This window comes from Heterocephalus glaber, unplaced genomic scaffold (genome assembly GCF_053883595.1).
Source record: "Heterocephalus glaber isolate CG9 unplaced genomic scaffold, H.glaber_assembly_v1.0 deba00001586, whole genome shotgun sequence".
In the NCBI taxonomy this organism is placed as follows: Eukaryota; Metazoa; Chordata; class Mammalia; order Rodentia; family Bathyergidae; genus Heterocephalus; species Heterocephalus glaber.
This window is the reverse complement of record NW_028258364.1, coordinates 6,116,517-6,142,226: the sequence shown is the minus strand read 5'-3', so window position 1 is coordinate 6,142,226 and position 25,710 is coordinate 6,116,517. Positions and strand designations below refer to the sequence as shown.

Below are 25,710 nucleotides of genomic sequence, written 5' to 3'. Positions count from 1 at the left end.
ATACTGATAGGTGAAATATATCAGTGCTCATTATTGAGGGGAACCCTGGGGTTACTTTTCTGTTTCTTAAATACACTAAGACATACATGACAGACAGAGCGAATTTTTTCTGTTACCAGTGACAGGAATGAAACACTGCAAAGTAATTTTTGCAAATACATTGTATTTGGATATTTGGCTACTTTTGCTTCACAACATTGTAAATTAGAATGACAAGTAATGGCTACCATTAAATATAAGAATAAATACTAATAAAAAAACCTAAATTTTGCCATAGCATGGGTGTGTATATGACAAAACTATATATATGTAAATGTATATGTATATATATGTAAATATATGTACATATATATTTCTGAAAAATATGTATGTACTTATTGGAGAGATTCCATAATATTTTGTTCAATTTACTTCATTATCAAAACAGATCATTAAATTTTATTTTTATAGATTTCACATAATTTCCTTCTGAGCACTTTTATTAATGATATTAGCAAAGAAATTGTACATTGTCCATAAATCAAAGTAAGAGGTAATTAGTAACTTAACTTCAAGGATGTGTAAACATATTAGTAATTAATATTAGTTCAGGATCATTTCAAAGCAGTAATCATGTTTTATTCTGTAAATTAGACACTCTGATGTCCACTGTATTAGAAAAATCTTGTAATGCAGACTGGGTTATATTAAAAAACAATATTTGTTCCAAACTCTTGAGGATTTTTATTGTGGTTTGTTTATTAATGTGTAATATTAAGTAGGAACACAATTAGGTAATAATTTCAGGAAGATGAAAATAACCATATTGACAAATGTTCCAGTTTAAATCAGATTCAGTAGAAATCCTTTTTATGTGACTGTTTTCCAATAAAATATGTAAATTAGCAAAATTAAATTACAATGTGTAGAAAAACTGTCAAAAACTTGAGAGTAATGGAAAAGAGGGTACATTACATAATGGAGCACTATTTTATGGCTATACTCGAGGTTATTTAATTATCTAGGAGAATAAACTTGTGTTCTAATTGTACAAAGCTTATATACTAAAAGGTTACAAGTCAATTTGTACATATCTGATGAGAGTTTTAAAACACTTCAAAAATTATCATTTTATTGTTCCATGACCCACTAATCAGTTTTATTTTTAACTGAATATTAATATTTTTATGGGAAAATAATGGCTGTAAATAAGCAATTCCTCAAGTATTTCTGCAATCTCTTATAACATTTTATTTTTTTTATCAAGTTAATAAAACTTTGTTATATTCTCTACTTTTTTGAGAGCCATAGTTTTAATTATTTTTTAAAAATTATAATTTGATAGCTCTGGAGAATTCACTAATATATCAAATTTCTTCAAGTAGATTTACCTGATGGAACCCACTGAAGTTCGTTTTCTGAGCACACCCTAAGGTCAACTGAAGCCCAGGTACATATTTTCTTGGCTTGCAGTGTGATTCTCAAGTAAGACTAGAACTTTACCTTTGTTGACTTTCTATTTCTTTAGTTTGTTTTTGTTGATGCTGTCATTTTTCATGTTTGCTTTTATTTCTGGGTAAGTTTATTATTCTCTCTCTCTCTTACCAAGACCATAATTAGGGTTGTGTTTGAATATAAGGAACTAGTGAGCCTCATAACATTGCTTAGTCTAGACTACATGTAGAAGCACTGTTTATAAAAATCTGCTTTGTGTAAGAACAGTAAGTTATTCTCGTGCTGGTAAGTGATTTGGGTAACTGTTCCCCAAAAGCCCATGTGTTGAAGGTTTGCCCCCCAGTCTGTGGCACCATTAAGAGGCATTGGAAACTTTAAAAAGCTTGTAACTTTTGGGAGTAAGTTAGGTCATTAGAGGAGTGGCCTTAAAAGGGACTGTGGGACCCTGGCCTCCTTCTTGTCTCTTTTTTGTTTCCCAGTTGAGGGGTGCATCTTCCTCTACCACATTCAATGGGCCAACCAGCTATGGACTAAAACCTCCAAAACTGGGAGCCAAAAAGTAAACCTTTCCTCCTTTTAAGTTGATCCTCTCATTTGTTTTGTTACAGTAGCAGAAAGCTGACCAAAACATTCCTTCTTAGTGGAAGTGGAAACTGAAAATCTGGTTTTCTGATATGAATACTTTTTAAAATTTCTATTGAAATGACAGGTACTATTTTCTGTTGAATAATAGAATTGTTTGCTAATCTATTCTTTGTTATTTTGCCTTTTTTTTTCTTAACATGAGCTCAAATTAAGTAGAAAATATTTTGTGCTCACTGAAAATGAGAACAACTCCTTGGGACCTGACTCAGTGAGTATTTACTTTGTGTATATGTGTGTGATTTGTTCAGTGTTCTAAGCTTGCTGTTTCTTGTCTCTACCTGGAATGAATGTTTTCTCTTGTTGCCCCAGTATGGTCTTCTTAAATCTTACCTGAAACATGCAGTATGGCTATAACACCTTTTGTGGATCACCTTTGTAACTTTCCCAGACAGAAGCACTTTCCCTTGTGACCCATTAGCACTCATATCTTTTGTGGGTCATTTCTCTGTCACTTGCAGGCTACTAGCAACTTGGAAAGATAAATACTGATGTCTCCATTATTCAAGGTAGTAGTCTGAATAAAGCAGTGGCTTTATGACCTACCCAGAGTCCATCAGCCTTGTAATCTCAATAACATATGAAGAAAATAAAATCCTGTGCCTTTGGGGCCTTGCTGTAATATCCAAACCTCTTCTCCCTTATCCTTCTCCATATCCCTGCCTCGTGTCCTCTACTTTCTCTCTTTGCCCTCTTCCCTCTTCCTTTTCTCCTCTTTCCCTTTCTTTTCCCTTTCCTCTGTCCTCTACTCCTCCTCCATCTTTCCTACTTTTTGCCACAGTGTATGTTCAATCACTACTTCTTCCATGCTAAGGTGAATTATTGGACTGCTCAGATGTTTCAGAATTCCTGAGCCACTAATATAAATGAATTGCAATCATTTTTTTCTCTTTTTTTACATTTTTAAAAAATTTTATTTTATTGGTATAATTTAGGCAGGCAATATAATAACATTCATCATTGGAAATTTGCACCTTTACATAATCTCTCTTGGTTCTTATTTTTTCCCCATTCCCCTGCCCTCCCTTCAACCCCTCCATCCCTCCCTATTTACAAAGACTTTGTTTCCATTTTTTGTTTTCTTATATTAATTCCATTCCCTTCTTTCCTTTCCCCACCCCTCACAATTCTCCTTCCCCTTTGCCCCTTTTCTTCCTATTTCACATTATCTATTATACCTTTTAGTCTTTATTTACACTTTCAGTTTCTCACATTAGAGAAACTATTCAGCATTTACACATGTGTGTCTTGTTTATTTCATTTAAGAGTATCACCTCAATGTGCATCCATTTAGCAATAAATGTCTCTAATTTCTCATTTTTTATGGCTGAGTAGTACTCCATTTTATTAAAAAAACACATCTTCTTTATCTAGTCTCCAGTTGATGGGCATTTGGGCTGCTTCCAAGTTTTAGCGATCACAAACTGTGCTGCTATGAACATGGGTGCACATATATCACTGTGGTATGATTCTTTTAATTCTTTGGGGAAGATCCCCAGCAGGGGAATAGTAGGGTCAAATGGGCCTTCCAGTCCTAGTTCTTTGAGGTGGCTGCATACTGATATCCACCAGTCTATACTCCCACCAACAGTGGAACAAGGCTCCTCTTTCCCTACAGCCCTGCCAGCATTTATTATTGGTTGACTTCATGATAGCAGCCTTTCTTTCTGGAGTGAGGTGGAATCTCAGCATTGTTTTCATTTGCATCTCTCAAATGACCAGTGACATTGAACCCTTTTTCATATGATTATTTACTAGTTCTACTTCTTTGTTTGAGAAATGTCTGTTCATTTCAGATGCCCATTTTTGGATTGGGTCCTTATATTTGGGAGGCCTAATTTTTTCAAGTTCTTCATAGATTCTAGATACTAGACCTTTGTCTGAGGAACAGCAGGTGAAAATTTTTTCACACATTGTGGTTTGTCTCTTCACACTGTTGGTAGTTTCTCTTGCTGTGCAGAAGCTTTTCAATAAGAAGAGATCCCATTTGTTGATTGTGCTAGTTCACAGGCAACTGAGGTTTTGTTCATAAAATCTTTTCCTACACCAATGTCTTCAAGAGTTCTACCTAACCTCCGTTCCAGGCAATTCAGCATTTCTATTTTAATATTTAGATCTTTAATCCATTTTGATTTTAGTTTAGTGCATGATGATAGATACAGGTGGAGTTTTAATCTTTGGCAAGCTGAAACCCAATTTTTCCAGCACTATTTATTAAAGAGGCTATCTTTCCTCCAGTGAAGGTGTCTGGCTCCTTTATCAAAGATGAGATGACTGAGTGTGTCTGAAATTGTTTTGGCCTCTTCTAATCTGTTCCACTGGTCCTGAGATCTGTTTCTTTGCCAGTACCATGCTGTTTTTTTTTTTATCACAGTAGCTTTGTAGTATAGTTTCAAGTTGGGGATTGTGATATCCCCTGCCATGTCTCTGTTACCTAGAATTGCTTTTGCTATTCTGGGTCTCTACTTCTTCCAAATGAATTTTTGGATTGTTTTCTCAAGGTCCATGAAGTATGCTGCTTTGATTTCAATTTGAATTGCATTGAATCTATATAGCAGTTTTGGAAGTATGGCCATGTTCACTATGTTGACCCTTCCTACCCAAGAGCAGGGGATGTCTTTCCATTTTCTAATATCATCTTCAATCTCTCTTTTCAGAGTGCTATAGTTTTTAGAAAAGAGGTCTTTGATTTCTTTCATTAGGTTGATTCCTAGGTATTTCAGTTTTTTGGATACTATTATGAAAGGAATTGTTTGCCCTATTTCTCAGTGAGTCTGTCATTCGTGTAGAGGAAAGCTATTGATTTTTGTGCTGACCTTGTATCTACTGAATTTGGTTATTAAGTGTAGAAGACTTTTGGTGGAGTTCTTGGGGTCTTCTATATAGAGTATCATGTCATCTGCAAATAATGACAATTTGACTTCTTCATTTCCTATCCTTATTTTGTTTTTTTATTTCTCTTGTCTAATTGCCATGGCTAATGTTTCCAAAACTACATTGAACAAGAGTTGTGATAGTGGACATCCTTGTCTTGTTCCTGATTTTAGTGTGAAGGATTTCAGTTTTTGACCATTTAGTATGATATTGGCTGTTGGTTTTTCATAGTTGGCTTTTATCAGATTGAGGTAGAGACCATCTATTCCAGTTTTTTGGAGAGCTTTTATCATAAATGCATGTTGAATTTTGTCAAATGCTTTTTCTGCATCTATGGAGATAATCGTATGTTTTTTGACCTTGGCTCTATTGATATAGTGTATTACACTGATTGATTTGCATATGTTAAACTGTACCTGCATCTCTGTTTTTTTAAAAATATAGAACTTATTAGACACTGAATAGAATAATTCATTTCTAATGAGAGTAAGGTGGCCTCCAACAGTGGTTTTGATTCGCATTTCCCTGATGATTAATGATGTTGAGCACTTTTTCATATATCTGCTGGCCATTTTTCTGTTGTTTTTTTAGGCATGTATGTTCAAGTCCTTTGCCCCCCCCCTTTTTTTTGGTACCAGGGATTGAACTCGGTCCCTCCACTTGTGAGTCAGGCGGCGGAACCACTGAGCTGAATTCCCGGGCCTGTTTGCCCATTTTTGATTGAATTATTTTTTCATTTTCAAGTTGTATCGCTTGAACTATAAACAGCCATGAGCAAGCACTCTTTGCTTAGCTATATATCAGTAAAGTATTTTTGTGAAATATTTTCCACTTTTAGAGATATAATTAAATTTTGTTTTTAGTACTAAAATAGCTATAGTTGACTAATATAGAGAGATTTTGTGTTATATAAATTCAGTATTCTCATTACTAATACCTTGGAAAGAAAGAAAATAAAATTCCAAATATTTAAATGTCTAGCAGTTTAAAAAGCCATTGCTTATTACAGAAAGTGCTGAGAAGGAGTTTATGTAAGAATTGAAGTACATATAAGAAAGACTGAAACAATAAATCTGACAGATTTAACATTTTCTTCTTTCAAAATAAATGGCTATATGCTCTTTCTCTGATTTGTCCAGAATACAGGATAATGCAAATTTTTTTTTTTTTTGTACCAGGGATCGAACTCAGATCCTTTTGCTTGTGAGGCAGGCGCTGGAACCACTGAGCTAAATCCCCAGCCCCTGATAATGCAAAGTTTATAAAAAATAAGATTTATGTTTTCATAAAGTGACTAGTTAATCTGTTTAGTCCTTAAAGGGTATATTGTTCTAATTATCAGTTAAGATAAAATTTCTATGCAATATTTGTGATCTTAAAAAATGTTAAAATTTTATTGAAATAGATATAATTATGAAAACATTTTATATGAAGAAAAGTTCACAAATATGCACTTAAATATAATTTCTGAGATCCTGCTTAACTTAAAAATTTGAACCAATATTAAGTGAAGTTCATTAATGACTATTCCTTTAGTGACCAGATACTTTTGTTAGATAGAATGCAAAAATCTGTTAGAAAGAATACAAAATGCATGGGCACCAAGTAATTGTGTGTGTGTTTGCCTCTTATTTATTATATTAAAGAATGTTATTTGTATTTATTATGGTTCATTATTGTCAGGTTGAGATATATGAATAATATGGGTATATAAAAGATACCATATCATACATCCAAATCTTATTTATCTGCTTAAATGCTTCATGTAAGAGTTAACAAATGCCTGCACCCCAGTTTTCTCTGTGAACTCAGCATAATTGTTTTGAACAAAAATTATAGTTAAAGGGAGTTTAAAGCTATACTAGAATCAATAATGTCAGAAAAGTTTGTGTATGTAAGACAAGGGAATAGTGGAAAGTTCTATTTATCAAGACTAACACACATTAATAAATTAATAAATTGGCCACATGTGAAAGAAGATAGTGAAAATAAAAAACCTAAATAAGTATACAAAATTTTAAATTGCAGAAAGTAACTTTTGCTTGCCTGGGTTTATTATATTTGTAAGCAAACTTAAAATAAAACAAAGAGACTTGTCAATTTTAATAGTTTCCACAATTATAATGAATTTACCAACTTATCAATAAGATAATTTTTTAAAAGGAGCTTGTGGAAATTTTTCCACTTGTATTTGGTAGCTTTCTATCTCTGTGATAAATGCCTGAGATAATAAATTTAAAAGGAAGAAATTCTTAAACCAGAATTTCATTCAATAGTCACTTGGCCCTTTACCTTTCATCCTGAGGTGGCATTGGACTTCATGGTGGGAACACATGGCAGAGAAGCAACACATTCATGATGCCAGATGCAAGAGAAAAACAGGAAGGGACTGGAGTCCCAGTATCTTCCTTGAAGGGCGAGACCTCAGTGACCTAATTTCCTTCTACCAGCTTCTCCCCACAAAGATTCCACCACCAGTAGCACCATAGACTAAGGATTAGCACATAGCATTTGGGGGGCATTCAAGATCCAGACGATAGCATTGCCAAGTATTCTATTAATGCAAGCTTTACTATATTTAAGATCAGGTGTTGCAGTCCACTGTAGACATTTATCATCCTGCAAATTTCTCATTAGTTGTTTCCTCTAAAACCTCATTTCTTTAGTGAAGTCAAGAAAAGTTGTTAATTTTCTCAGATTTTCATGTGTTTTTTTCCTTGTATAAGGGCCAAGGGATGTTCTTTTGAGCTCTATATCTCTGTTCAGAAACTGGAATTCTCAAGTCTTGGAATTTTAAATATTTAATGTATACATATTTTAAAAGGAAGACTGAGAAAAAGGAATAACAATTACTATGAAATCTTAAAATATCATGGGTCACTTTTAAGTTTTTATTCACAGTCAAAGGAAAACCTAACCCCATGGAACAAAATAAATAAGCATCGGGAGCATTAAGAATTTGTTTTATTGCTACATTCTTCAAATTCTTCTTGTTCAATGTAGTTCTTACTTTTGTTACTCATGGTATAATTTAAGTAAGTTTTATGTGTTAGTTCAGTACTTTCAGGGAAGACTGAAGAATTTGATGACATTCTATTCACAAACTATATACTTATATACTCCAGAATAGTTAAATTATGAAATTGTTGAATTAATAGTGGTTTAGTAGAAATGTTCAAAGTAATGAATATTTAAAAGAATTAAATTGGAAAGAACCCAAGCCAGAAAATACAGCTTTTAGCATCTCTGTTTTGATTAGTTTCTTGGCTGAAATGAGCTGGAATTGCAGTACAAAGTTTACTGTAGCAACAGAAGGTGACATTGGTGGTAATACTAGACTTTAAGACTACTGCTATGCTCACATCTGGTTCCACATCCATCCTCCCAGACAGCTTTGCCTCTAGATGCATTACCAGAGATTACTGTAAGCTGATATAGGCATTTTTCTTTCTCTTGCATGCATGAGTAGGACATCCTTCTTTTCTACACTATTTTTCTCTTTCCCTCTCTTTTTTTATCCTTCTGGTTTCTATGTGCTTGCTTTCAGTCAAGTTTTATGTGTTTTAAAGGATTCTTTTTCTAAAACAGTCTTTTTTCACTCAAGTGTTAGAAACACTTTGGTACAGATATGATTATTCCTACCATGCCAATCGCGCAAGTCTTTCATATTTTCCATAGTGTTTACACAGCCCGCTTATATGCCGCATAGACTGAGTCACCACTATAATCCAGACATTTTTTAAAGATCTTCCCCAGTGAATATGTCATGAAAAATAGTTCCCAAAAGGGAATTTGCAGGGCCAGTGATTTAGCTCAGTGGTTCTGCCGGCTCCCTTGCAAGCCGAAGGTTCCGAGTTTGATCCCCGATACAAAAAAAAAGGAATTTGCAAAATTTGGTACTAAAAGCAGTCTGCTAAGCTATTTTCCAGATGGTCAGATTGGCATTTTTAATTTGTGTTGTGAAAGTATTTATGATTCTTCCAGCTTCACCAGGATGCTGATTTTTCTCTCAAAGTTTCCATCACATCGTTAAGTATCTTGGATACTCGATATATAAAAATTTTGGGCATATTTCATAGCTTCATTCAATTCTGGAGGACTTAAGGTGACTTCTTAGATTGACTGCTACAATACAGTAGAGAAATCACAGGAATAGTCATACTGCCTTTCTGAACTTCATTTTCCTTATTTATACAATAGGAATGTAAACTATTTCAAAAGAATCATCAAAAACCTGATATGATAATGTAAAATAAAATACATTTTAAAATTTATGTACTGGATGTGTGCAATATGCTAAGGATTATTATTGATCTTTTCTATGGCTTGAATATGGTTTGATGCTTCTAAAACTCACCTTGGAGTTTAATCTCCATTATAATAATAAAAAGTTGGAAAATTATTCCTACTGTGATGTTTAGATATAGAGCCTTTAGAAGGTGATTAGGATTGATTATGGTAACTAGAGTGAAAACCCCAACACTGAACTCTTGTGACTTTTAGAAGACAAAGAGAAATCAGAGGACATACACTTACATGCTATCCGGCTGTTGCCATGTGTTGCCCTTATTACCTCCAGATACTACCAGAAAGCAAAACAACTCCAGATATGGCCCCTTGAGCTAGTTTCCACCAACAAGAGCCAAATGACCCTCCTTCTATTTCAATTTACCCACTCTGTGGTAAAAATCAGGAAATCTAAAAATCAGAAAATAGAGTATCACAATTATTATCTTATTATTCTTTGTCCTCAATCATTTTCAGATTTATTCTCAATGTACAAATTGTGCTATTTTTGTTCTACCACAAACACTTATTCTGTAAGTGTTTGAACAAATGAGAACACTGTGATGTAACTCTAGCCCATGATATTAAGCAAGCTGAAATTCTGGGCTCACACATATGCAAATGCACATCAAAAACAGATATACCTTGGCAGAGAGATTGTTTTGATATTTAGAAGAATTGTCCTCATATGTTTAATTTTTCATAGTATCTTAACTTAGAACTATTCATATCCACTCAGTGGTCATATGATCTATAAAAATATTTAAAAGAAAATTTAAAAATGTCAATTGCTGTGGATTGATAGTGAGATCTCACTTGGCTAAAACCATTGAATGCATGAGTAAGATTGTGGAAACTAATGCTAAATTAGACAGCTCATTAACAGGCTTAGTAAGTTTTCTTCCATGTTTGTTTTCTAAGTCTGATTATATCAGCCATTTTCCTTGGTTTTTAGCTAAATCCTCAGGTGTATAGTAGATACTTTCTTTCATTCATTTTTCAGACACTTCCCCCAAATTTCTACTACTATAACTCCTTCACTGCTCTATGATTGGCCTTTAGTGTGGAATTTAACCTTACCCTTGCTGTGACAGTCATGATTGTCATTTTGATTGGCTTCGAAGCCACCAGGATTAATAAGGCACATCCTTGGTTGAGTCTGGGTATGCCAAGGAGTACTGACCTTTCGATCTCTATCTAGCCCCTTCTCTCTTTCTCTCTGCACTGTTCTCCTGCTCTGCTTCCTGGTTGCCATGAACTAAGGAGCTTTGCTTTTGCCATAACTTCCTTAGAGCCACCTGATTATGGATTGAATTCTCTGAAACTGTGAGGCAAATAAACTTCTTTAAATTGCCATTTCCAGCTATTTGTCCAGAAATAGGAAAGCTGACTAACATAACTGCTTATTCTTCAAACTTGGAACCACCTTGCTGAGATCTGCACATTTCTAGATTATCAATTTTTTTGCTCAATCTCACCTGCATGAGTACTTTAGAGGAATTCTCTGGAATGATTTTTTCCTGTATTAATGTGGAAAAGGTCAACATATAATTCATGGTGTTCTGAGGCTGCCAGACTCATCTCTTCTTTTTTTTCCACTTTATTAAATTCTTTTATTGGTACATTGTAGGTATACAACACAATTACATTTCTCATTGGGAATTGTACCTTTATATAATGCATCTTGGTTCTTATTTTTTCCCCATTCCTAGACCTCCCTTCACCCCCTCCACCCTTCCCTATTTACAAAGACTTTATTTCCATTTTTTCAATTTCTCATCATTTTTTCCTTTCCCTTCTTTCCTTTCCCCTGCCCCTCCCACTACCCCTACCCCTTTGGACCTTTTCTTCCGATTTTACATTATCGATTATTCATTCTAATCATTGGTACATTTTAGGTATACAATATAATGACATTCATCATTGGAAATTTGCACCTTTACATAGTCTCTCTTGGTTCTTATTTTTCACCCTTGCCCAGCCCTCCCTTCAACCCCTCCAGTTCCCCCTATTTACAAAGATTTTGTTCCTATTTTTCCATTTTCTCATATTAATCCCACTCCCTTCTATTCTTTTCCCTAGCCCTCCCACTTCCTTCCCCTTTGCCCCTTTTCTTCCTATTTCACATTACCATTTATACATTTAGTTCTTATTTACATTTTCAGTTTCTCACACCAGAGAAACTATTCAGTATTTATACATGTGTGTCCTATTTATTTCACTTAAGAGTATTGCCTCAATGTGCATCCACTTAGCTATAAATGTCTCTAATTTCTCATTTTTTATGTCTGAGTAGTACTCTATTTTATAAAAAATCCACATTTTCTTTATCCAGTCTCCAGTTGATGGGCATTTGGGCTGTTTCCAAGTTTTAGCTATTACAAACTGTGCTGCTATGAACATGGGTACACATATATCACTGTGGTATGATTCTTTTAATTCTTTGGGTAAGTTCCCCAGCAGGGGAATAGCAGGGTCAAATGGGCCTTCCAGTCCTAGTTCTTTGAGGTATCTCCATACTGATTTCCACAGTGGTTGCACCAGTCTACACTCCCACCAGCAGTGGAGCAGGGTTCCTCTTTCCCCACAGCCATGCCAGCAATTGTTATTGGTTGATTTCATGAGAGCAGCCATTCTTTCTGGAGTGAAGTGCAATCTCAGCATCGTTTTCATTTGCATCTCTCAAATGACCAGTGATGTTGAACATTTTTTCATGTATTTATTTGCTATTTCTACTTCTTTTTCTGAGAAATGTCTGTTCATTTCAGATGCCCATTTTCAGATTGGGTCTTTAAATTTGGGAGGTCTGATCTTTTTAAGCTCTTTATAGATTCGAGATAGTAGACCTTTGTCTGAGGAAGAGCAAGTGAAGATTTTTTCCCACATTGTGGGTTGTCTCTTCACACTGCTGATGGTTTCTCTTGCTGTGCAGAAGCCTTTTAATAAGAAGAGATCCCACTTGTTGATTGTTTGTGCTAGATCACGGGCAACTGAGGTTTTGTTCATACACTGATGTCTTCAAGGGTTCTACCTAACCTCTGCTCCAACTGATTCAGAGTTTCTATTTTAATATTTAGATCTTTAATCCATTTTGATTTTAGTTTAGTGCATGGTGAGAGATACAGGTCTAGTTTTAATCTTTGGCAAGTTGAATCCCAATTTTTCCAGCACCATTTATTAAAGAGGCTATCTTTCCTCCAGAGAGGGTGTTTGGATCCTTTGTCGAAGATGAGATGGCTGAGTGTGTCTGGCGTTGTTTCTGCATCTTCTAATCTGTTCCACTGGTCCTCAAGCCTGTTTCTTTGCCAGTACCATGCTGTTTTTATCACAGTAGCTTTGTAGAATAGTTGCAGGTTGGGGATTGTGATACCCCCTGCCATGTCTCTGTTACCTAGAATTGCTTTTGCTATTCTGGGTCTCTTCTTGTTCCAAATGAATTTCTGGATTGTTTTCTCAAGGTCCATGAAGTATGCTGCTGGGAATCTCACTTGGAATTGCATTAAATCTGTATAACAGTTTTGGAAATATGGCCATTTTCACTATATTAATCCTTCCTACCCAGGAGCAGGGGATGTCTGTCCATTTTCTGATATCATCTTCAATCTCTCTTTTCAGTGTGGCATAGTTTTCAGAGAAGAGGTCTTTGATTTCTTTTGTTAGGTTGATTCCTAGGTATTTCAGTTTTTTGGATGCTATTGTGGAAGGAATTATTTGGCCTATTTCTCTCTCAGTGAGTCTGTCATTTGTGTAGAGGAAAGCTATTGATTTTTGTATTGACCTTTTAACCAGCTACTTGACTGAATTTGGTTATTAAGTCTAGAAGACTTTTGGTGGAGTTCTTGGGATCTTCTATATAGAGTATCATGTCATCTACAAATAATGACAATTTGACTTCTTCATTTCCTATCTTTATTCCTTTTATTTCTTTCTCTTGTCTGATTGCCGTGGCTAATGTTTGCAGAACTATATTGCACAAGAGTGGTGATAGTGGACATCCTTGTCTTGTTCCTGATTTTAGTGTGAAGGATTTCAGTTTTTGACCATTTAGTATGATACTGACTGTTGGTTTTTCATAGATGGCTTCTATCAGTTTGAGGTAGAGACCATCTATTCCAATTTTTTGTAGTGTTTTTATCATAAATGCATGTTGAATTTTGTCAAATGCTTTTTCTACATCTATGGAGATAATCATATGGTTTTTGTCCTTGGCTCTATTGATATAGTATATTACATTGATTCATTTGCATATATTGAACCATCCCTGCATCCCTGGAATGAATCCCACTTGATCAGGGTGTATGATCTTCTTGATGATCTTCTGCATTCTGTTTGCCAGTATCTTATTAAGGATTTTTGCATCTATGTTCATTAGTGAGATTGGCCTATAGTTCTCCTTTTTGGTTGGGTCTTTCTCTGCTTTGGGGATCAAGGTGATGCTTGCTCCCAGGAATGAATTTGGGAGGATTGCTTCCCTTTCAATTTCATTGAAGAGTTTAAACAGTAGTGGCAGCAGTTCCTCTCTAAATGTCTTGTAGAATTCAGCAGTGAAGCCATCAGGGCCCAGGCTTTTCTTAGTTGATAAGGTTTTAATTCCATTTTCAATTTCATTGGTTGATATTGGGTTTTTCAGAATTTTTAGTTATTCTTCGTTCAACTGTGGTAATTCATATATATCTAGGAATCTGTCCATTTCTTCTGTGTTGTCCATCTTATTGGCATATAGGTTCTGGAAGTAGGTATTGATGATCCTCTGGATTTCTGCTGGGTCTGTTGTAATTTCACCCTTTTCATTCCTAATTGCATGGATTTGAGCCTTTTCTTTCCTTTTTCTGATAAGGTTGGCTAAGGGTTTGACAATTTTGTTGATTCTTTCAAAGAACCAACTCTTGGCTTCATTGATTGTTTGTATCATTCTCTTAGTCTCCATTGCATTGATTTCTCCTCTGATCTTTATAATTTCCTCCCTTGTATGAGCTTTGGGGTTGTCCTGTTCTTCTTTTTCTAGAAGCTTGAGGTGTAGTATCAGGTTATTTAATTGGGCTTTTTCTGTTTTCCTAATATGCATATTCACTGCTATGAATTTCCCTCGTAAGACTGCTTTCATTGTGTCCCATAGATTCTGATATGTTGTATTATCATTGTCATTTAATTGAAGGAACTGTCTGATTTCTTCTTTATTTCCTCTGTGACTCATTGGTTATTCAGAAGTGTGTTGTTCAATTTCCACGTGTTTATGAAATTTTTCCAGTTTACTTTGCTATGGATCTCCAATTTCATCCCACTATGGTCTGATAGTATACAGAGGATAACTTCAATTCCTTTGCACTTACTTAAACATGTTCTATGTGTATTTTGGAGAATGATCCATATGCAGCTGAGAAAAATGTGTATTCTGATTTTGTGGAGTGAAAGACTCTGTAAACATCTGTTAAATTCATTTGTTCAAGAGTTCGATTGAGTTTTAGTATTTCATTGCTTATTTTTTGTCTAGTTGATCTATCTATTTGTGACAGTGGGGTGTTGAGGTCCCCCACTACAATTGTATTAGTGCATATATGACTTTTCATGTCCATTAGTATTTGTTTTATATAATTGGGTGCACAGGTGTTTGGTGCATAGATATTTATGATTGTCATCTCTTCCTCTGGGATTGTTCCCTTTACAAGGATGTAGTGTCCTCCTTCGTCTCTCTTAATCAGTGTTGGTTTGAAATCTACTTGATCTGCAGAGGATAGCTACTCCTGTTTTTTTTTTGGTTCCTGTAACATGGAGTATTGTTTTCCACCCTTTAACTTTCAGTCTATGAGTTTCCTTTTGAATTAAGTGTGCTTCTTGTATGCAGCATATTGTTGGAGTTTGCTTCTTGACCTATTCTGCCATTCTGTTTCTTTTGATTGGTGAAATGAGGCCATTAACATTGATGGTTATAACTGAAACATATTGACATGTCATTGCCATGACTTTTTCTTTTTTTGGGTTCTCCCCCTTTACATTTAATTTCTTGTCATGCCAGATGGGTTCATTCTGCTTTGCTGCCTGGGATTGTGATCCTCAATGTCTGTTCCTAGGCTATTGTGTAAAATTCTTTGGAGTGCTGGTTTGGTATTCATGAAGTTTCTAAGGTGTTCCTTGTCATGAAAGTATCTTATTTCTCCATCAATTTTGAAAGATAGTTTTGCAGGGTACATCAATCTGGGTTGGAGGCTGTTTTCTTTTAGGGCTTGGAATATGTCACTCCAAGCTCTTCTTGCCTTGATGGTTTGTGTTGACAAGACTGCTGTGATTCTGATGGGCTTTCCTTTGTATGTGATTCGTTTCTTTTCTCTGACTGCTTGGAGAACTTTGTTCTTCTGTTGTGTTTCTGGAATCTTAACAATTATATGCCTATGTGTAGATTTGTTTTGATCAAGGCTATTTGGAGTCCTATATGCCTCATTTATCTGTATGTCAAGTTCTTTTCCCCTGTTTGGGAAGTTTTCTGCCATTATTTCTGGGAAGAGATTTTTTATGTCATCTGCACTCTCTCCTGTTTTTTCATTGACTCCAATCAGTCTTATGTTATTCTTCTTTGCATCATCTAGCAGCTGCTGGATTGATTTCTCATGGTCCCTTATAATTTTGAAGCAACTTTTCTTTTCCTGGTCACTAATTGCATCCTTATCTTCTGTATCTGAAATTCTGTCCTCACATTGGCTCATTCTGCTGTGTAGACTTTCAGTGGAGGTTTTCATGTCCTGGAAATCTATTTGCATGTGTTTTATGGATTCCATTTGTTTCCTGTATTGGGATTCTATCATGTTCCTGAGCTCCTCTCTAGATTTATTACTCATGTCTTCCACTAGGAGCACAATTTCTCCTGTTATCTGAGAAATTATTTCTGATTTCATTTTTTCCAGATCCCCTTTTGTTGTCAGTTCAGTGGGTCCAGGTGGTTGAGTATCAGAGGGTTCCATCTCATTTCCCTTTTGGGTTGCTGTAGGTGATCTGGAAGTCTGGTTTTGAGACTTATTTACGTGTTTTCTCATTTCGACTGTGGGGGGTGCTGTTGGCACCTGCACGGATCACCTCCTCTGAGCTGGGAGAGGTGGGGCAGGGGCCAGCAGCCGCAGTAGGGATGGTGGCCCAAAAGCCCTTTCCTGTGGGTTAGGAGCAGCAGGAGGTATTGTGGCCAGGAAGCCCCTTCCTCTGGACCAGGAGCAGTGGGATGGTGGCTCAGAAGCCCCTACCTCTGGGCTGGGAGTGTTGGGAGGGATGGTGGCCCTGAAGCCCCTTCCTCTGGGCCAGGAGTGGAGGGACAGAAGGTGGCCCCAAAGCCCTTTCCTTTGGGCTGGGAGCAGTGGGAGGGATGCTGGCCGGGAAGCCCCTTCCTCTGGACCGGGAGCAGCGGGATGGCGGCTCAGAAGCTCCTACCTCTGGGCCGGGAGCAGCGGGACTCAGTACCATGGTCTGGTGGTCCGGTGTCCTCTGCGTCTTTGTAGTGTGGAACCAGGTGGCTGTACAGAGGAGTGTGTGTGTGTGGGGTCCAGTGGATTGTTGCCAGGCCGCAGGCTGATTCGGCTTGTGCTGCGTGACTCGGACCTCAGTAGGGCATGCGCAGACCTGCCTGTCTGCAGCGGGCTGATTCGGCATGTTCCGAGTGACTCCTCATCTCTTCTGTTTACTTGAGCCTAAGGAAAAGAACTACTTCACATTTTGACAATTCCTAGATCCAAAAATGAGTCTTACATGGAGGTTCAGGAGAGGATTTGACACCATGTTAGTGAGACTCCTAATAGAGTACTTCAGGGGTCTAGAGCAAAAGATATTCCTAGTAAGGGATTAACAAATGTTCCTTGAGATTATGAAGGGTTAGAGTTCTGTCTGGTTTTCTATTATTATTTAAAATGAAACAAACCAATATTCATGACTAGCAATAAATAGAGTAGTCAGGATGAGAGGGGGAAACTGATTCTTCTCATCTAGAGTATGCTATCTACTAATGCATGTAGAAAATTCCCTATAATAAGTAACCTAGAGCATAAACATGGACTGAGATAGTCAACGCTGTGGTTCTTCCTTGAAGGAGAATCTCTCCCTTTCACCCTTCACACTTAATAACTGTGGTGAACTAAAATGATTGAGAGTAGACACATGACAGGCTGACAAAGAACAAGGTACATGTAGAAACAACAGCAAAAGACTAGTTTTCTGACATGAACCACTGGTTGTTATATTCATATGTTGAAAAGAAGCTCTGTCTCATTTGCTGCACTGAGGTTATTCCTTCCCTTTAGGTGCCCACACAGCAGACCATCTGCTTTTGTCACTCAAGCCCTTGCCAAGATTCAGTGCTCCAGTATCAGGGTCCCCTTGGAGAGAGTTTCCCAACCCCTAGTTTGCTAGACCCAGTCATTTCCCAAACTGTATCTCTTCCTTACTTTGGTGTTGGCTATTGGTCTCACCTCCCCAAGCCATTTCATCAGCTTCTTTTCCCTAAGGTAGCATGATTTTCTGCAGGAACTACTACTTCTTCTAAGACTGATAATTAGTCCTTGAATTTACTCTCAGCTTTACTGCAGGAAGCTTTAAATTTAACTCTTTAGTGTGTGGATACCCATCTTCTGCCAGGGGGAACATTTTTACCTCTTTCTACCTATGTACTCCCATGTCATCTTTGCTCTCTGGGAGTTCATGCTTCATTTTGTTTTGATATTCTTGGAAAGAGAGCTGTAAATGTTAACTGGGAAGAATCCAGACTTTTGGCTTACCTTATTTCTGAAAACAAAGAAGAGTGGGGTTAACTAGAACACTGTCCTGAGATTTTCATTTTGTTTTATTTGTAAACCAAGTAGACATTAATCCATTTGAAAGTGGGAGGCAGGTTTATGTCTTTGCAATGAGAAATAAGAAGTGAGCACACTTCAGGTTTGTTTGAGCAAATGAGTTAGAACTAACTGCCATCCTCTGGCATTTTGCTCGAAAAACCTGTATTAAGAATAGCCATTGCCAGCTTCTACTGACAATCTGTGCCTTGGCTTCTGGCCGTGGAAATCTGCACAACGAACTCTCTAGGTTTGTAACCTTAACTGCCTCCGACTAACTCTGTCACAGGAACCCACACAGTGAAAAATCTCCAGTACTTTGTGGTTTTTGTCCTTTCAGGATTTTAGTCACAGCTATTAATCCTGTAAGGTATATACTTGAGAACCACATCAATAACTTCAGGTCCACTTCTCATTGCTCCCCAAACTATGACTCCAGGCCTGTGGAAATTTATTTTTCACCTATTTCTGGGATGTCTTTCCTTTTACTGAAAAATTGGAAGGGGAATTCAGAGTTACAAAGGAAGCCAGAATTTGCTAAATGCCACAATTAGATAACCCAATTCATGTAATGTTCTGCCCTCTAGTTTCAACTCAACTGAGGACTTCTTCCAGTGTCCAGAAAATTACTATGGAAAGAGAATTCTATCCCACATCCTTATTATCCCCCAACCCTGAGCATGGGCCATTTCTGTCCTGTGTAATAAGATTGTAAGCAAAAGACTTTAAATTAAGGATGTATCAGCCATCCTTACAGCATGAACAAATACCAACAAATCAAGATCCAATAGCAGTTAATTGAAATGTGTTAGAATTGTTACACACAAAGACATTATGAAACATCAGTAAAGAGAAGTAATATGGTAATGACTCAGAAGAAAATCTTCCCCTGATTGAATTTAGTTCACAATACAAAAGAAAATGTAGAGCACATTTGTTTCTTATTCTTAGTGATATAAAAGAAAACTTTAGTTTTGTTAAACAAGGACAGGCCTGGATATGAAAAGTATGAAATTCAATGAGAAGTAATTGTCAAATAAAATGTTCATTGCAAAGAATAAAAATTGGATCTATATTGAAGAAATTCATATTAATGATTTTGAAAATAGACTTATAAAGTATTTCCTGAATATTAAAAGAAATGAAAAATTATGAGAGAAGTGATTTGGCATAGAAATTTAGCCTTAGAAACCTAAGTTGTGGTGGGTACTAAGGTGTGAAGAGGTACAAGAAAAGTTGAATATAAGTAAATATATCAGACATAATAATCAAAGATACAAGTGAAAAAGTTTTTCCTCATCCAATTGAAATTTGGGCCAACATTAAAACCTGTCCACAGTATTTTGTGAACACTGGCAGAAGTTTCTAGTTGCCCAGAAAGTAGAAGAAAAGACAGAATATTCTGTGAAACAGGTAACGCAATGGTTCCTTCCTTGTGGCATTTAGCTTTGCTGGTTTCCATAGTAACTCTGTGTGCCTTTTAAAATTTTTCAATAAATGCAAAGATATTCTCAAAAATACATAAAAAATAAAATTCCATAAGCCTGGAGTCGTGGCTCAGTGCACAAAGAGATGCGCCAGAGGACAATGTGTGCCTCTGACATGAGTTTGGTTCAGTTAGCCGTTTCTTGGAAATGTGAAAGGTGTCAGAAAATACCAGAAAGTAAATCAGTGATCCCAGTGTGAAAGAGAGATAATAAATAGTTTCAATACAGTTTTTAAAATGATTGCCTACCACATACTAAAATCAAGTTGGATCTAGAATCAGTCCTTTAATAAAATGCTCTTAAGTATTAGAAAATACAAATGTTCAGGTATAAAGGCCTCTGGGAAAATGTTCAGTTAGAATCATTATCACTGTAAGAGAAAGCAGAAAAAAAAACATTTTTCTTTCTAGTATAAATTAATGTTAATATGAGGGTGAGAAAAATAAAAATAACTATATAACTAATAATCATAAAAATTAAAGTCAATTCTAGCTCATCTATATGTATTTGCCTGTCTACAGCATCTATCTACCTACCTACCTATCCAACAATCATCTACCTATCATCTCGAGTACTGGGGTTTGAACCTAGGGTCTTCACATTGATCACACATCCAGTCCATTTTAAATTTTTTATCTTAAGACTGTATCTTGCTAAATAACTAAGTTGCCCTCAGGCTCCCAAACTGTTGGGATTACAGTAACACATCATGGTACCTGGCTAATGTATATATTTTTAATTGTGAAAACAGAAATACATTAATGTCATCAAAGTATAAGACAGGCCAAAAGGAGACTTCTGAAATTGAAAAGAACATGCAGATGATGGTTTGCCAGTAAAAGCTTTATTTAATAATGTATCTTTGAAAGTATGTTTGGCTGAAAAACCTCAAGGCTCTATTTCTGTCCCACCATAGTTCAAGGCCCTTGACTCTACCTCACAGACATAGTGCCCACCCACTGAGAACAAGAGTGGCCTGCACCTATCTCTTTGAAAAACACTAATAACCACTGAGGACTGCTTATTCCTGTCTATAACCTTGGGTATTAACCTCAGTGACCTCCATTGGTTTAGATTTATGGCTATTGAGAACACTGGAAATCTATGACCTAATAAGTTATAACCTGCTATCAAAAACATGAAAAACAGAGAAACTATTTTAAAAATCATATCTGACCTCAAATGATCATAGAAACAAATTGTAAATTTGAAATGGGAGAAGACAGAAGAAGAAATATTATGTCTTGTCGGAGAGATTAAAATATAATGATTTGGTTTTTTTTATCAGTGATTAGATGAGTAAAATTTTAGAAATGTTTGTGTAAAGTTAATTGTAAACTTACAAACAATTTATATTACTATACTGTACATATAGCAATTTGTGGCTGGCTTCTTGAACACTATTTCCACCTATTTTCCTCTTCTTTCTCCTCAGTGAATTTACATCAAAATTAAAGCTGGACACCTAGCTGCTAAGAAAAAGGACACATCCCTTTGTCCACTTTGCATCCAGATGTAAGCAGATGTTTGTGGTGTGGGAAGTCCAGACAGATAAAAGAGAGGGATAAGACTCAGGTAATGATCTTCAGAGGATGAAAGCATGTCTTATTCCTTCTATCTTCTGCTTGGCTGGACTGTATAAAGTATACAGATAATGGTTACCTCTAGGTAGAAATGATTTTAAATGAAAAGAAACCATATGCATGTGTATGTGTGGAGATGTTGAGTTGAGGTAACCTTTTAGAAGTGGAGCCTTGTGAAAGGCAGTTAGGTCAAAGGGCACCGGAATTAATGCAGGTCTCACACAGCGGATTAGTTCTTTCAGAATGGATTATGTGTAAAGCAGGTTTCATTGACTTGACTCTCTCTGCCTTTCCTGTCTCATATATGATTTCGTCCACATGTACTCTTAACCTGGCTCCATGGCCTTGAACCTCCAGATCTGTGAGCTAAATAATCCTCTGTTTGAAAGAGAATACCCAGATCTAGGTAATAGTTACAGCAACACAAAATGGACTCATATATTCCCTTGTAAAATATTTTTATTATCTAGTTACTTGCTTCTAATATTTTTTAATTGTTAAATTCAGTCAGTTAAACATGACTCTAGTGCTCATTAATTTATTTTCAGAAACATACTATTCTTTATCTGACTGCAGGTCTGATTTTTAATTTCAAGGTCATTTCTATTATGACATTGAGTGGATTTCAATATATTTACTGTATTCTACATTTACTTCTTGATAATTTTCTTCATGTTCAAATTATGACATCTGTTATCTTTTCTCCAATTGCTTTGATGTTGTATCTCACTATTTTTTTCCCATTATTATCTCAATTCTTTTCTATTCAGAGTGGATCAGAGATCAGCTTTGTCTTTTCCATTCCTGGATATTTATAATTTTATAATTGTTCTATAGTTATATTTCTTAGCTCTGTAATTTTCCTTTGAATAATCATCTTATTTATATATGCATGGATAGAGCTGCAGAACATTATGAAATCATTTATAAAATGTTCTCTATTTCTGAAGATGTTTATGCAAAATATCTTCAAAAGTATTTTCTAAAGTGTTAAGGAATTGTAGATTTAATTTCAGGCAATTTTATAACAGATTCCAATGTTTTAAGCTTTCATACTTTCTATTTTTTCTTGGTTCATTTTAAAGATTTCTGTTTTAAAGAAGTTTGATTATTTAATCTATGTTGTCAAACTTATTGACACATTATTTTCAATTATATCTCCTTACTTTCAACATTTTGTTTGGAAAGTGTAGTTATATATTTTTCATAATTCCTAATTTTCATGATTTTTTGTGAAAAGGCCATTAGTCTTAAAATTTTTATTAAACTGATGTGTGTGAACAAGTCACTAGGTCCTTTGAATTTGCATCCCTAGAAATACCAAAGAGGATAAGCATCATGTTGCATGTTTATCTCTATCAAAACTTTTCCTTCAAATGTTGCCTGTTTTTGCTTTGATCTTATTAACATTTTCTTTAGTAATTTGTGTGTGTGCTCTGTTGTTAAGGTAAAGATATCCTTAAATTAAAAATACTAATCATTTTCCAATAATGTTTAATATATTATTACAGTCTGTAAGTTGGTTTTTAACTTTACCTACAAAATGTCTTTTTAGAGAGATGCTCTCAATTATAATATTATAAAATTTACTGTTTCATTTGGTATTATCATATTTTAAGAAATTTTTCCTAATATTGTTCCCTATCTTGAGATCATAAAGCTGTATCTTTTATTCTAAATTATTTCCAAATTTACCTTCATATTAATATAATTAATTCACTTGAAAATTTCTTCTCATGTATAACATGAGTAGGGATCTAAGATATTCCTATTTTATATAAACAGTTCCTTTCCAAGATGAATTTTTATTTGTTACCATAATAAAATATATCTGACCATACATCAGAATTTAAAAAATTTGTATCTTTTGTACTGATTATGTTTAACTCAGTTTTATATATCTATACCTATGTAACAATAATTTCATAGTTGTAGTAAACCTTGATTTTCAGACAAGCCTCTCTTTTTCTCCAATATTCCCTTGCTATATTTTTACTTTTTTCCTTGCTCACAAATTTTAGAATCCAAAGTTCCAAGAGCAACCTTTAAAATTTTAGTTGAAATTGCATTTGAACTTCTTAACAAATGGGGAAATATTAATTTTTGTCCTAAAAGATCCACACTAATTTTTTTCATATATGAATATATTTCATTATTTTTGTATTCTTTAATGTTCTCAGTAATAATACTTTAATAATTATTTTCCATAAATATTTTGTATGATTTTGTTAAATGTATTCTTAGGTACACTGTAGTCTCTGTGCATGTTTGTGTAAGCATATGTGAGTATGTGAGTGTATGTACATGTATATGTGAATGTAGGTGGATTGTAGCACTAGGATGTCCTTCTCTGTTGTAATATTTTGGAACTACAGATTTAGTCTCCTGGATACTGAGGTGCTTGGTTTGGTTTCTGTCAGTATGTTGTTTTGCCTTCACCTACCTGCCCAAGTGTGGGTTTTTCTATAGATCTCTGCAAACTGTCCTCTAGTCTAGCTTTAGAAAGGGAGACTGACTCACTCATTGTATTTATTGTTTTCTGCAGAGATTTTGTCTTGTGTTTAAATCATGTACTTTTCTTTGTATTTTAGGTATCATTGCTAGTTGTTTGGACCAAAAGGCACCTCCATAGATGGACTTACTACATCACCTAGAACAGGTGATTATTTGAAAAAAATAGGCCTTAATAATAGATATCATTTTAAGTATTAAACTTCCACATTTAGACATTTATTGCTGTTGTTATTCTCATTATTCTCATTCTGTAGATGTCATTGTTTTAAATCCTAGAGCAAGAAACTTTATAAAAAGGAGGAGAAAGATATGTCAGTAACAAGAGCGGTAATAGCTATATGAACCTATGTGGGTTATATAAAAAGATGAATTATCTTCCTAACATATCATACAATGACTAATACTTACATTCTACTCTTTAGCTATTCAATAAAGGTACACTTTAATAATCTGATAATGAACTTATTTATTCAGTATTTATTGAGTATTCTAAATACTAGGCTCTGAAAATATAAAAAAGAATCTTCAGCATTAGCTTTAAGAAAAAATGTGGTAGGGGCCAGGGATTTAGCTCAGTGGTTCCTCCACCTGCCTGCCTCGCAAGCACAAGGATCCAGGTACCAAAAAAAAAAAAGAAAAAGAAAAAAAGAAACAATGTGGTAATTATTATACCAGAGTTAGAATAAAAAGATATAGTGAAAAGAAGGAGGCAATAATTTATAATTTTTGCTACTTTCTGGGCCTAGCAACTAAATCATCAAAGCAGTGATAATGTCAAGAACTGTACAACTCCATGAGCTTTTGTTTTTATTAATTTTTTTTTTACCATGGGCTTTGTAGAGCAATCACGTGGATCAGAACTCCTATGGCAGTCATACAGAATAACAATGCATACTTAAGAAGACATTGTCTTACTTATCAATTATATTAGTAATTTTTAAGAAATGAAAAATTCAAATTTGTCCTAATTTATGCTTATGTAGAAACATCACATTCTATACCACAAATACATATAATTTTAATTTGTCAATTAAACCTTACTAAAGCTGAAGAGGAAACTCCAATTTAGAATGTACTATAATCCAGATATGCATAAGCTAATATTTTCTTCATAGTCTTTTTGGTATGTATTATGAACCTCTGAAATGCAGAAGGCTGTACTAAATTTGCCAGACAACTCTGGACAGGTATAAAAAGAGATTAGAAAATCATTGAAAACATAAACTGAGAAAAGGAAAGGAGCTCATTTTGTAAGAGAGATTCCTCAAGGATAGAAAAGGAAGCTAAGAATAAAACCAAGTCCATTACTTTTTCTATGGTAGTGAACCATAAGACTCCTTCCATGGAAAAATGGAGAAAACAAAATTAATTAATTTATCAGTGCCAGATAGTGAATACAAAATATCCAAAAGAAAATACAATACACACATGCAAACTGTCATGACACAAAAATGCATGTATAAAATAACTGTTTTTAAACATCTAACAAAAATAAAGATATTAGAAAATATTCTATTTAATATCAGTCTTCTATTTTTGCCATACTTAATTTGGTTTAAATCATATTCAATATGATTTTAATGCAGTAACATGCTTCTTGCTTTGATTGAGAAATGTTAGCCTGGATGGATTTAAATATTAAATTGAATAATAATGGAGTAAATCTTAAAAATGTTAGTATTTCTTTATTTAGTATAAAATAAAATACATAAAGAAAATTGATTTGAAGAGAGAATGTCCATCTTTGGCAATGATCAACCTAAGAATATATAGTACACTTTCAGGCTCATTCCATGGATTCAATGAAGTACCCATCAACTGGAAGCTGGATAAAGAAGATGTGATTTTTTTAATAAAATGGAGTACTAATCAGCCATAAAGAATGAGAAACTAGAGGCATTTAGAGCTAAATGGATGCATATTGAGGCCATACTCTTAAGTGAAATAAATAGGACACACATGTGTAAATACCAAATAGTTTCTCTAGTGTGAGAAACTGAAAGTGTAAATAAGGATCAAAATGATTAAAATGAATAATTGATGCTTTGAAATAAGAAAAGGTCCAAAGGTGTAAGGGTGATGGGAGTG

At 35.0% G+C, this 25,710-nt stretch overlaps 1 long non-coding RNA gene across 1 annotated transcript; it reads left to right on the top strand.

The window, feature by feature from the left end:
• Window positions 1-468: 468 nt before the first annotated feature.
• LOC147823399 (uncharacterized) lies at window positions 469-24,617 on the top strand. The gene is made up of 3 exons (XR_015443939.1): window positions 469-2,287; window positions 20,961-21,100; window positions 23,700-24,617. It is a non-coding gene; the product is annotated as an uncharacterized LOC147823399 (long non-coding RNA).
• Window positions 24,618-25,710: the final 1,093 nt, after the last annotated feature.